Raw genomic sequence first — 13,909 nt, forward strand, 5'->3', positions numbered from 1 at the left:
AGCCTGGAGGATGTGGAATCGATATGGGTAGAGCTGCATAACACTAAGGGGCAGAAAACGCTGGTGGGAGTTGTGTACAGGCCACTTAACAGTAGTAGTGAGGTTGGGGATGACATTAAACAGGAAATTAGAAATGCGTGCAATAAAGGAACAGTAGTTATAATGGGTGACTTCAATCTACATATAGATTGGGTGAACCAAATTGGTAAGGGTGCTGAGGAAGAGGATTTCTTGGAATGTATGCAGTATGGTTTTCTGAACCAACATGTCGAGGAACCAACTAGAGAGCAGGCCATTCTAGATTGGGTATTGAGCAATGAGGAAGGGTTAGTTAGCAATCTTGTCGTGCAAGGCCCCTTGGGTAAGAGTGACCATAATATGGTGGAATTCTTCATTAAGATGGAGAGTGAGATAGTTAATTCAGAAACAAAGGTTCTGAACTTAAAGAAGGGTAACTTTGAAGGTATGAGACGTGAATTAGCTAAGATAGACTGGCAAATGATACTTAAAGGGTTGACGGTGGATATGCAATGGCAGGCATTTAAAGATCGCATGGATGAACTACAACAATTGTTCATCCCAGTTTGGCAAAAGAATAAACCAGGGAAGGTAGTGCACCCGTGGCTGACAAGGGAAATTAGGGATAGTATCAAGTCCGAAGAAGAAACATATAAATTAGCAAAAAAAAGTGGCACACCTGAGGACTGGGAGAAATTCAGAGATCAGCAGAGGAGGACAAAGGGCTTAATTAGGAAAGGGAAAAAAGATTATGAGAGAAAGCTGGCAGGGAACATAAAAACTGACTGTAAAAGCTTTTATAGATACGTGAAAAGAAAAAGATTGGTCAAGACAAATGTAGGTCCTTTACAGTCAGAAACAGGTGAATTGATCATAGGGAACAAAGACATGGCAGACCAATTGAATAACTACTTTGGTTCTGTCTTCACTACGGAGGACATAAATAATCTTCCGGAAATAGTAAGGGACCGAGGGTCTAGTGAGATGGAGGAACTGAGGGAAATACATGTTAGTAGGGAAGTGGTGTTAGGTAAATTGAAGGGATTAAAGGCAGATAAATCCCCAAGGCCAGATGGTCTGCATCCCAGAGTGCTTAAGGAAGTAGCCCAAGAAATAGTGGATGCATTAGTGATAATTTTTCAAAACTCCTTAGATTCTGGATTAGTTCCTGAGGATTGGAGGGTGGCTAATGTAGCCCCACTTTTTAAAAAAGGAGGGATTGAGAAACATGGGAATTATAGACTGGTTAGTCTGACATCGGTGGTGGGGAAAATGCTAGAGTCGGTTATCAAAGATGTGATAACAGCACATTTGGAAAGAGGTGAAATCATCGGACAAAGTCAGCATGGATTTGTGAAAGGAAAATCATGTCTGACGAATCTTATAGAATTTTTTGAAGATGTAACTAGTAGAGTGGATAGGGGAGAGCCAGTGGATGTGGTATATTTAGATTTTCAAAAGGCTTTTGACAAGGTCCCACACAGGAGATTAGTGTGCAAACTTAAAGCACACGGTATTGGGGGTATGGTATTGATGTGGATAGAGAATTGGTTGGCAGACAGAAAGCAAAGAGTGGGAATAAACAGGACCTTTTCAGAATGGCAGGCAGTGACTAGTGGGGTACCGCAAGGCTCAGTGCTGGGACCCCAGTTGTTTACAATATATATTAATGATTTAGATGAGGGAATTAAATGCAGCATCTCCAAGTTTGCGGATGACACGAAGCTGGGCGGCGGTGTTAGCTGTGAGGAGGATGCTAAGAGGATGCAGGGTGACTTGGATAGGTTAGGTGAGTGGGCAAATTCATGGCAGATGCAATTTAATGTGGATAAATGTGAGGTCATCCACTTTGGTTGCAAGAACAGGAAAACAGAGTATTATCTGAACAGTGGCTGATTAGGAAAAGGGGAGATGCAACGAGACCTGGGTGTCATTGTACACCAGTCATTGAAGGTGGGCATGTAGGTACAGCAGGCGGTGAAAAAGGCAAATGGTATGTTGGCATTCATAGCAAAAGGATTTGAGTACAGGAGCAGGGAGGTTCTACTGCAGTTGTACAAGGCCTTGGTGAGACCGCACCTAGAATATTGTGTGCAGTTTTGGTCCCCTAATCTGAGGAAAGACATTCTTGCCATAGAGGGAGTACAGAGAAGGTTCACCAGATTGATTCCTGGGATGGCAGGACTTTCATATGAAGAAAGAGTGGATCGACTAGGTTTATACTCACTGGAATTTAGAAGATTGAGGGGGGATCTTATTGAAACGTATAAAATTCTAAAGGGATTGGACAGGCTAGACGCAGGAAGATTGTTTCCAATGTTGGGGAAGTCCAGAATGAAGGGTCACAGTTTAAGGATAAAGGGGAAGCCTTTTAGGACCGAGATGAGGAAAAACTTCACACAGAGAGTGGTGAATCTGTGGAATTCTCTGCCACAGGAAACAGTTGAGGCCAGTTCATTGGCTATATTTAAGAGGAAGTTAGATATGGCCCTTGTGGCTAAAGGGATCAGGGGGTATGGAGAGAAAGCAGGTACAGGGTTTTGAGTTGGATGATCAGCCATGATCATACTAAATGGCGGTGCAGGCTCGAAGGGCCGAATGGCCTACTCCTGCACCTATTTTCTATGTTTCTAGAACTTCCCAAACACACACGGAACATAAGAGATTCTGGTATGATGGTGGCACACTTGCACGCAATGGCTTCTGCAGGGCCAACCATGGGCGCTATTGTTTTTTTAAAACAGATTTTTTATGATTGCAAGATGCCACTGGACAGTAAGAAATTTATTGGAGGACGGCAGTGGTGAACAGTGGGGAGGCTGCATGGCCTCGGTTGTAGCTCGGACTAGGACTCAAGCTGTGGTTTTGCCTGTTTACATCCACCCTGGAGAGCCGGAGGCACTGGAGTTGGTTCACTCCACTGGAGTGCTGGAGGCAATGTGGTGTGGTGTCCATGCCATAGTCAGTGCTGTCCCCCAGTGTTCACTCAGATTTATTCATGAACTGATTGGACATCACGAACAGAGTGTAGATCATTCCCTTGGAAACATGTCCACATTGTAGCTGAATCTACAAATCCTCTCCCATCTTCAAGATGGCACTTGTGTACAACACTCCTTTGGTTGACATCTTCTGGATAGACCACAAAAATATTTACTTCACTTCTTTTACATCTGATTTTCATGTTGAATGTGTTTCTGGAAGTGTTAGAGCATGTGATTTGCAGTTTGGAGATGGTTTGGGTGATCCAGCTCTTCGCTGTCTCTGAGAGGATTCTGGGAGGCAGTGAACACAAGCCTCGAGAGGAGGCTTCAGGACAGGCCACTAGCTGGTGTTCAACTCCATTTCACCGATTAAAGCTTCCATTATTCACCAATTAAAGTGACAAGGGATATTGAAACACAGAGGCGAATGAGGAGGGTGAGTGCTGACCCTCTGAATTCTGATTGCTGGTGGAGTCGCAGGGTGCCAGAGAAGGGTGCCTGTGCGGCTTATTGCTGTGTCCGGAGGGCAGGCCTCTGGGTCTTTCTGTCTTGAGATGCCGGAAGACATTACTGAAGTTCTCCCAGTTTATGGATTTGGACAATGGACAATGGACACTGAACTATTTATTTCAGCTTTATAGTTTTTATATTCTGTGTTTTCAACTGTTCTGTCTCATTTCAAGTCAAGTCAAATCAAATCACTTTTATTGTCATTTCGACCATAACTGCTGGTACAGTGCATAGTAAAAATGAGACAATGTTTTTTCAGGACCATGGTGTTACATGACACAGAACAAAAACTAGACTGAACTACGTAAAAAACAATACAGAAAAAAACTACACTGGACTACAGGACTGCATAAAGTGCACAAAACAGTGCAGGCATTACAATAAATAATAAACAAGACAATAGGGCAGTAAGGCGTCAGTCCAGTCTCTGGGTATTGAGGAGTCTGATAGCTTGGGCGAAGAAACTGTTACATAGTCTGGTCGTGAGAGCCCAAATGCTTTGGTGCCTTTTCCCAGACGGCAGGAGGGAGAAGAGTTTGTATGAGGGGTGTGTGGGGACCTTCATAATGCTGTTTCCTTTGCGGATACAGCGTGTAGTGTAAATGTCCGTGATGGCAGGAAGAGAGACCCCGATGATCTTCTCAGCTGACCTCACTATCCGCTGCAGGGTCTTGCGATCTGAGATGGTGCAATTTTTGAACCAGGCAGTGATGCAGCTGCCAGGAGGGGGATTTGGGGGTCGAAGTTCGTATTGTGTTCCGTGCGATGGGTGGGGAGTTTGTGGGGGTTGATTATCAAGTTGTCATTCTTCTTTGAGCAAGGGGGGTGAGTTCGTGTTTCTCTCTGAACTGACTTCCATGGTTTTTCTTTGTTTCGTGGCTATCTGGAGAAAAAGAATCTCAAAGTTGAATACTGCATACATACCTTGATAAAAATGAACCTTTGACCTTTGAAATCCCACATCAGACTCAGTCTTTAGACCAAGAGAGAAACTTCATGGGATTGGATTACCAGTGATGATAGACAAGCCCTTACCTACACAGCCCCCCATTTTGCCATTGCTGATGAGTCCTAATGAAGAACATTAAGCATTGGCTGAGGGAGGGGTTGGCAGTCTGACCACAGCTGTGAACATGGAAATGTTTCTTAATGCTGGAAAACCTGGCAGATAATCATTCCTTTTTTTCTGCACTTTCTATTTTTGTAGTTTACTGTATTTTTTTAATCTTTGTACTGCTGCCACAGAACAACAAATTTCACATCGTACAAGTCACTGATAATAAACCTGATCTCTGAAGCTGTTGGAATTGAGAAAGTTCTGTGAAAATGTTCTGTCATCGCAAGGTTCTGTAACCATAGGAAACATGTCAGTAAATCTTCAAACTGTCAGAGGCGGTGATGGGCGTCCTTGCTGAGGAGTAGCAATTTCAATTAAGCTGAAGGTTCTAACAAATTAACAAATGGAAGTTTGCTACAATTTCCCATTAAGTCTAGTAGTTGTACAGAAATAGGCCCATCAGCCCAACTCATCCATGCTGACCCACTGGTTTATTTACAATAATCCCATTGTTCTGCATTTGGCCCCTGTCTTTCCATTTGTTTCCTGTCCATGTACCTGTCTAAACATTTGAGCAAGAGTTGCTGCAGAAATGACGATATCCAGATTCACTTTTCACATGTACAGTGAGATGTGTTGTCTGCGTTAACAGCCGACACACCTAAGGATGTGCTGGGGGCAGCCCGCAAGAGCCACCACACATTCAGCGCCAACACAGCATGCCCACGATGCCCGGCGGAGCAACTAAACACAACCAGCAACAAAACAAAAGGAAAACAAGCCCCTTTCACACCTCCCACCCACCACAAGGTCAGTCCTCCAACTCTAGGACAGGCCTCCAGTTGCCAGTGTCTGTACTACAGACACTGTCCACCAAATTTTTTTGTACCATGGGAGTCATTGACAGGGACAGTTGTTTTACTGGTGCGAAGGTAATCATGAATTTTCCGGTTTGTGCTGAAAGGTCCTATTGAAGGTATTCATACTGCTCGTGGCCCTGGAGATCCAGGAACAGACCTAGTTATGCTGAGGATTCAGCAATGGATTTCCAAGTCATGATCCTCACACCTTTGATAACCTGTAACCCACCATATCATGCTTAACCCTCGTTATCTCATGATTTTGATGTCTGCTGTTTGGACTTGCATTTTCTAAAGGCCTTTGACAATGTGCCCCATACGAAGCTGCTAAACATGGCAAGAGCGCACGGGATTACAAGGTATTAGCATGGACAGAGTGGAAATAAAGGCGGCTTGGTTGGCTGCTGGTGAATAGTGGTGTTCTACAAGGGTCGGTGCTAGGACCACTTCTTTCCATGTTATAAGTCAATGACTTGGATAACAGAATTGATGGCCCTGTTGCCAAATTTGTGAACAATACAAAGATGGGTGGGCGAACAGATATTGTTGAGAAGAAAGGAGTTTGCAGAAAGACTTAGACAGGTTAGGAGGATGGGCTAAGAAGAAGCAGATGGAATATAGTGGAGAGAAGTGTATGGCTATGAACTTCGGTAGAAGTTCAAGTTCAAGATCAAGTTTAATTATCAAATAAAATAGCATTTCTCTGGGGCCAAGGTACAAAAAAAAATCCAGACAGCCTGCTGCACACTGCACGAAACACAGAGCACAAGTGGCACATATGGTTATGAATTTAAAAAATACAATCGCAAAGTGAAAAAAATAATGTAGTCCCAAGTTCCTTAGTGGCACGACTGGATTAAAGTTGTAGACTATTTTCTAAATGGAGAAAAAAATTCAGAAAGCAGAAGTGTAAAGCGACTTTGGATTCCTCATGCAGATTTCCCTAAATGAGTTGATGGTAGGGAAGGTGAATGCAGTGTTAGCATTCATTTCAAGAGAACTAGAAAATAACAGCAAGGATGTAATGCTTAAGCTTTATAAGACATTGCTCAGACCACACTTGGAGTACTTTCGAGCAGCTTTGGACCCTTTATCTAAGAAAGGCTATGCTGGCATTGGAGGGGGTCGAGAAGAGGTTCACAGAATTAGTCTGGGAACAAAAGGGTTAGTATATGAGGAGCATTTTATGGCCCTGGGCCTGTACTCGATGGAGGATACCATTGAAAACTATTCAATAGCGAAAAGCCTAGATAGAGTGAATGTGGAAAGTATGTTTCTTATAGTAGGGGAGTGTAGGAGCAGAAGGAACAACCTCAGAAACCGGAGAATCCATTTAGAGCATAGATAAGGAGGATTTATTTTTAGACAGAGGGTAGAGAATCTGTGGAATTCATTGTTATAGAAGGCTCCGGAGGCCCAGTCGTTGGGTATATTTAAAGCAGAGGTTGATGGGTTCTTACTTAGTCAAGGCATGAAAGGTTATGGGGAGAAGGCAGGAGAATGAGCTTGAGAGGGTAATAAATCAGTCGTGCTGGACTGACGGAGCAGACTCAATGGGCCGAATGACATAATCTACTCCCTTGTCTTACGGTCTTAGACATCTGCTGGTTTCCGTTCTCTCTGCCTGCGCAAGCCCTTCTGACTGGTTGGACTTGCAGGGTTTGACAGATTCCATGCAGTCCAATAGCTCTATCTTCCTAATTGTGCCAATACTGTAGATATAAAAATATTCCTTTGAATGGTTATGTCCATAAAAATTTGATTCCCTTTCACAAAAAATAAGTTGGAATTTTAACACATTCAACTTTATTTCTAAAGCAACAAAATTTAAAATTTTGCACTCCTAAAATGTATTTTGAATATGTTACTCAAGTACTGAAGTAGAGGATGTACTTTTAAAATGGGAGGGGGGGGGGGGAGAGATTTAATAGGAACTTGAGAGGCAGCATTTTCACACAGTAAGTGAGCAGGAAATGGAATGAGCTGCCATAGAGTGTTTTTCAGGTAGCTATAACAACAACATTTAAAGTACATGGACAGGTACATGGATAGGAAAGGTTTTAGACCGAATACAGGAAAAAGGGACTAGGTTAGATGGGAATCTTGATCGTCATGGATCAGATGGGCTGTAAGGCCTGTTTCCATGTTGTATCACTCTATGACTCAATTCTGCTTGTGTCATGGAACATCTAAAATAGACCTTTCTAACTGGGCCGGACAGTCTGTTTGGACACAGATACTTCTGGCCTTCAAGTATCACAGCTTCCTAATAGCCAGGTTGCATATGATGAGAGTTATCTCGCTTTTCAGAGTTCAACTTTCTACTCCTGTTGCTAAAATTAAGTGAAAATGGTGTCCACAGAAATGCCTCCACATAAGGAGATAATTTAAAGAACTGTGCTTAATAGTCTTCAACAGCTTTGTGCTGAAATTTAACATTTAAACAATGAGCACCAGCTGATAGGTGATTGCAATCTATGGTTTTCTGTGTCTCATTTCACTTATCACACATCCCAAGCAAAGCAAATCGCACATTTATAGTTGAAAGCCCTTCACGCGCTCCATTTTGAATTCACTGGTTAAGGCATGTTATACTTCTTGACTGTTGTTTGGCAGAACTGTTTCATCTGCTTAAAATAAACTGGAATCTTGGAATTTGACAGGAATTTGTAAAACAATAATTCCCCGTGGTATTTTGGAAGTGGAGCAGCCTTCCGTCACATTGTCAGTTTGCTTGTAGGTTTCCTCCAGTGTCGACAGAAATGGGTAGTTCTCCGTCGAGCCCAATATGCAGAATGTATTTTTATACCTGTGCCGTTCATCAGCAGACACATTCTGTGGCAGAGCATTATAATTGGTCCTGACTTCCACTCCAATATATTGGCTCTGAATTCTTATGTTGTATCATTAACCAGTGATCCTTGCTGTGACATAGAACAGTACACCACAGGAACAGACCCTTCAGGCAAACTAATGAAGCTAATGGCACCTCATCCGTTCTGCCCGCGCATCTTTATTTTATTTTATTTATCGATATTGAGTGGTGGCAGGATGGGGATACGCCCCTACCAAAGCAGATGTAAGGTGCTCCTTCCCTCCGCTAGCCCATAGGTTACCCTTGGGCAAGGCGCTTAGCAACAACACCCCCCCCCCCCCCCACGATCAGGGTCACAAGAATCCATGGGAGCAGGTGGTGGACGGTCGTATGAGCAGCTGGTGCACATCACAAGTCCTGGTTATGTGACCACTGACACCAGGCAGACAATCTCTGAAGAGTATTGATAATGACCGGAGGCACCCATCTTGTAAAGACACTGCCCAGAAGAAGGCAATGGCGAACCACTTCTGTAGAAAACTTTGCCAAGAACAATCATGGTCAAAGACCATGATCACCCACGTCATACGACACAGCACATGATAATGATGATTAGCAATGTTGTGCCGTAACAGGCCCTAACCCCAACAAGACCACACCTATGTTACACCTATGTGACCAATTAACCTACGAACCCACATGTCTTTTGAGCATGGGAGGAAGCTGGAGCACCCGGGGAAGACACACTTGGTCACAGGGAGAATGTATAAACTCCTTACAGACAGCAACAGTCGCTAGTCGCTAGAGCAGTCGTAGCATCAAGCTGACTTCTAGGCTCCTGTACCGCTCCGCATGGTCCACATTCAGAATCAGAATACACTGACATATGTTATGAAATAGTATTGTTCTACAGCAGCACTACCGTGCAATACATAAAATACTGTAAATTACAATAAGAAATATATTCTTGAGGCATTGCCTTTTGAAGAGGTTCTCGGTGGTGAGGAGGCTCGTGCCCATGATGGAGCTGGCTGAGTTTGCAACCCTCTGCAGCTATTTCTGATCCCGTGGAGTGGTCCCTTCATACACCCTCGCTCACTCTGTACTCCATTCTCCCCAGTTCCCAGTTGGATTGATTGGAAAAATGACTGGACATTAGGAATAGTGTGTGGATCACTGTCTCCCATACTCTGCAGCATCCTCTCCATGCTCTCGTGCCTAAGAGCCTCTTAAATGCCTCTCTCGTATCTTGAATATAGAACAGTACAGCACAGGAACTGCGTTGTGTGGTTCCGCACAACAAGCCAACCCAAAAAGTAATTAAACACCTAAACAAACTAATCCCCTTTGCCTGTGAAACTTCATATCTTCCATTCCCTGCACATGCATGTTCCAATCTAAAACCAGCTTTGTATCTGTCTCCACCACCACCATTGGCAGCATATTCCAGACACACATCACTCTTTGTGTGTAAAAAATAAACCTGCCCCACACACATCTCCTTTGAACTTTCCCACTCTCACCTTAAATCCATGCCATCTGGCATTAGACACTTTAGACTTTGGCACCTGATGTGGATCCGTAACTGGCGACATTCACAACTGGGCCATGTTCTGACATGGGTCTGTTGGTAAAGAACGGCAACAAATCATTTCAAAGATGTGACATAGGATCAGAAGATGTTGAATCCTTGTGGGTTGAGTTTAGAAACTGCAAGGGTGAAAGGACCCTGATGGCAGTTATATACAGAGCTTCAAACAGTATCTGAGAATGAAGTTTGGTACAGAGGAGGTAGGAGGTAGGAGTGGAGAATATGCGGTGAATTTTGGTACAGAGGAGGTAGGAGCAGAGGTTGCAGAGTGAATTTTGATACAGAGGAAGTAAGGTTCTGTGTGAACAGAAAATGTCAACATGGCAATTTTATGTTGATCCTTGGAAAGTAGAGACAAGATTTTAAAATTATTCCTGGTTAATAGAAAGTTAAATAATGAACAACGAGCAGAGCCAGATGATGGTGATCCAAAGGTTTTATTGTATTTTAATATTTCACATATGTATCTATTCCGTATAAACAGGATTTAGGACATTGTTCAGTCTTACCGTGTGTTAGAACATCAGTGGGAGGTAGGTATAACACTAGTGTGAAAATAACATTCTAACTAACTCTACAAAGTGCGGGGTGATCAAAGTGGCAATGTGTCCCGCTTCCCAAAGTATGCTCGTCACTTTCTATTGCCTCTGTTCCTTCAATCCCACTGAATGTGTGGGAAATTTCAGCTTGAAGTTGGGGACAGAGGTGTAGTGATTTGGGGCTTGGAATTTCCTGATCTTGATGTCTGAACCAAGTACCAAGTTAACTCTGCCTGGGAATCAGGCAGACCAAGGCTTCGATAGACTTTCAAAGGCAGCCCAGTCCTCTGAATGGCCCAGAGGAGTCTCAGCCCAAAACGTCAACTATTTATTCCCCTCCACAGACGCTGCCTGACCTGCTGAGTTCCTACAGCATTTTGTATGTGTTGCTCTGGATTCCCAGCAGCTCCAGAATCTTGTGTCTCTAATGGCCCAATAGCCCATCCCTGTGAGGTCTTTGAATATAATTTTATATCTTTCTGAGATATAAAAATTATTGCACATTATTAATAAAATTAATTATAAAACAGATTAAATTGCTATGGAAATAATGGAGAACATTTAATTAAAAGAGTAGAAATGAGATAAAAAATCACCTTCCTCTCTGTCTTGACCAGAGGTTTCTTTGTAATTACTAGCTACAGTCAAAATGACTCAGCCTGGTGTTTCTGTTTGGGGAAGGACCAGAGGTATTTCATCATCCAAATCAGCCAACACCACTGCCGTGTGTCTAAAATCTGTGATCCTGCATCAAATCTCTCTTTAGTATTCAATTAATCAACTCATTCTGAATGTGATTGTGTGAATGAGTAGTGAACTATTTGTCTACAGATAAAATGTTTAAGTTCCAACACTTGGCAGTGAATGAGGAAGTTTTTGTTAATGGAAGGACATTTGAAACCAGTTGAACCTTTCCCATTTCTAAGTTTTCTGCATAAGGTGACTTGATATGAGGTGCCGCAATTAGTGCATTCATTGTTTCATAGATCCTTGAAGCATTACAGCAAGGATACAGGCCCTTCTGCCCAACCAGTCAATGCCCATCACAGTTCCAACCCAATTTTCTGCATCCAAACCCTGCCCCTCTATTTACCTAGTTTCTTAAATAAGGCTATTGTACTTGACTTAACCACTTCCTCAGGTGGGTCGTTCCATATATTTGTCACTCTCTGTGTGGAAAAAGTTACCCCCTAGGTCCCTTTTAAATATTTCCCCTCTCACCTAAAACCTATGCTCCCTAGTTTTTGACTCCTCTACCCTGGGCAAAAGTTACTAACATCCACCTGATCTATACTTCTCATTATTTAAAACATTTCTGTAAGGTCACCCCACATTCTCAGAGTTCACAGTTCAAAGTAAATTTACCTTCAAAATGCATTTACAAAATGGAGAAGATAACAGCATCTGTTAATCATAAGTTGGAACAATTTGATTCATACTGGGAAAAATAGTTTAACTACATAACACCTCAGAGGCCTGATTTTATTCTCACCAATCAATGAACATGTTGTTAAAAAAGATCACTCCCTACTTGTACACAGTTTTCTTCTTCTGCTTTTCTTCCTTTCCTCTCTTTTCTGTAAGTGTGTACCTCAGATAAATATTATGTGGAGATTTGTGGCATATATGACTATATGATATATATGTACCATAGCTGAAACACATCTTATGGAAACGCATTATCTTGTTTGACAATGAACTTCAATAAAAAATAAATGACAAAAAATACATATACAACGCTGAGATTTATTTTCTTGTAGGCATACTCAATAACTCCATAATAACTTTGTAACGCTCTGGAGGGCGGGAGGGTGGTGGGATGTGTTGGTGGTGATGGCATGGTTGACAGACTGCACCACCATTCCTAGTTTTAGAATGCTTTCATGGGATTATGGTGGGATGTTCAAGATAGTTTATTGTTACATTTTAGGTTGGGTCATACAGTTGTTTGTGGGTCACCCTGACTGTAACCGGGGTGTGTAATAATCACCTCCCCTGTCTGTATGCGACTGAGTGGTTTTCTCTCTGTTTTTGTGCTTGTCACATAAAACCATCAGCTGACTTAAACAAGCTTCTCTCGTCTGTCATCTTGGACCAAAGCTCGCCACAGTATTATAACCATAATAGAATTAATGAAAGATCGCACCAACTTGGGCATTCAACCAGCATGCAAAAGACAACAAACTGTGCAAATACCTTAAAGGGAAATTACATGCTGCAGATTGTAGTGAGAGTATTTCAAAAGAGGCATATTTAGAAATACATAGCCTGCTGAACATCGTTGTGGTTCACCGACGCCATTTTGCCAGGTTATGAAGAATAAAGACTTAGCCAGGTCAACCTCTCCCTCTAAATCAGGTCCTCTAATCATGGAACATCCTCATAAATCTTTTCTGCACTCTTTCCCGCTTAATCACATCCTTTCTATAACAGTTGAACCAAAACTGTGCACAGTACTCCAAGCGTGGCTTCACCAATGACTTATCCGACAGCAAAATAACGTCACAGCTCCTGTACTGAGTGCCCTGACTGATGAAGATCACCATGTTAAACACCTATTCACCACCCTGTCGACCTGTGACGCCGCTTTCAATTAACTAAACACTCGTACTTCTGCAGAAATTTGAACCAAACCTTGCTGATGGTCTTTGAACTTCATAAAGTGATCATATTGACTTTTTTTAAGGAAAATATTAACATTACCTGCCAGTCCATTTATTAGGTGTTACCTATCTGGAAGAGCGTTTGAGACCTTGTTGAACTTTATCAGCTCTGTTCCGCTCCTCGAGTGAAATCCCTCGCAAGCGTAACGAAAACCATATGGGCGCGGTGGACTCAACTTTGTGCATGAGACCAGTTTGTAGTCACTTCAGTAAAAGCACTGCAAAGATTTATTCTGCAAAGATCTCCATTAAGTATTATTAGTTCAAGAGTAGTGAGCAGCTCGTCATCTCTGACAACATGCTGCAGATGACCACCGAAATCAAATATTACTGGAGTAAACAAATAAAATACCAACAATTATTCATAAAAGAATCTGTATATACAGTACAAGCAAAAACAGTATGCAATGCACCCCTCTCTTCTGTTTGTACAAGTCTGCCTTTGATGTTACTGTCTAGTTACTGAGTTAAGAAGGCTTGGTGAAACGTGTTTGAATTGGAGATAATGAGCGCACAAATGCTGAGGTTGTACTTTGGTGATGTTACTTCAGCACACTGATGCCTGGTTTGAAATTCCTCTAATCCCTTTTTATTGAAGCTACCAACTCATCCAAAATAAATCGGATCGCACCTTCGTTAATCAGCTGACAAAGGGATTTCAAACAAATGTTTTAACCATCTGTTACGATTGCACAGAGCCATTTTCAATTTATAGTCTGGTTTCTGGCGGTGTCTTTCTGTGTCGCTGGTGGTGGTTTTAAATTTAGCAGTAAAACCATGGTTTACTGCACACAGTGTGAGTCAGATTAGTTGTGATAAATGAGGGAGGGCTGAAATCTATTCACTCACCAACACATTTGTAACAGTGCAGA

At 42.4% G+C, this 13,909-nt stretch overlaps 1 long non-coding RNA gene across 1 annotated transcript; it reads right to left on the reverse strand.

Moving 5' to 3' along the window:
- Positions 1-4,249: 4,249 nt before the first annotated feature.
- Positions 4,250-13,417, reverse strand: LOC140739015 (uncharacterized). The gene is made up of 3 exons (XR_012101536.1): positions 13,078-13,417; positions 9,768-9,868; positions 4,250-4,395 (listed from the first exon to the last, which is right to left on the reverse strand). It is a non-coding gene; the product is annotated as an uncharacterized lncRNA (long non-coding RNA).
- Between the last annotated feature and the right edge of the window lie 492 nt (positions 13,418-13,909).

This window comes from Hemitrygon akajei, chromosome 14 (assembly GCF_048418815.1).
Source record: "Hemitrygon akajei chromosome 14, sHemAka1.3, whole genome shotgun sequence".
NCBI classification, from domain to species: Eukaryota; Metazoa; Chordata; class Chondrichthyes; order Myliobatiformes; family Dasyatidae; genus Hemitrygon; species Hemitrygon akajei.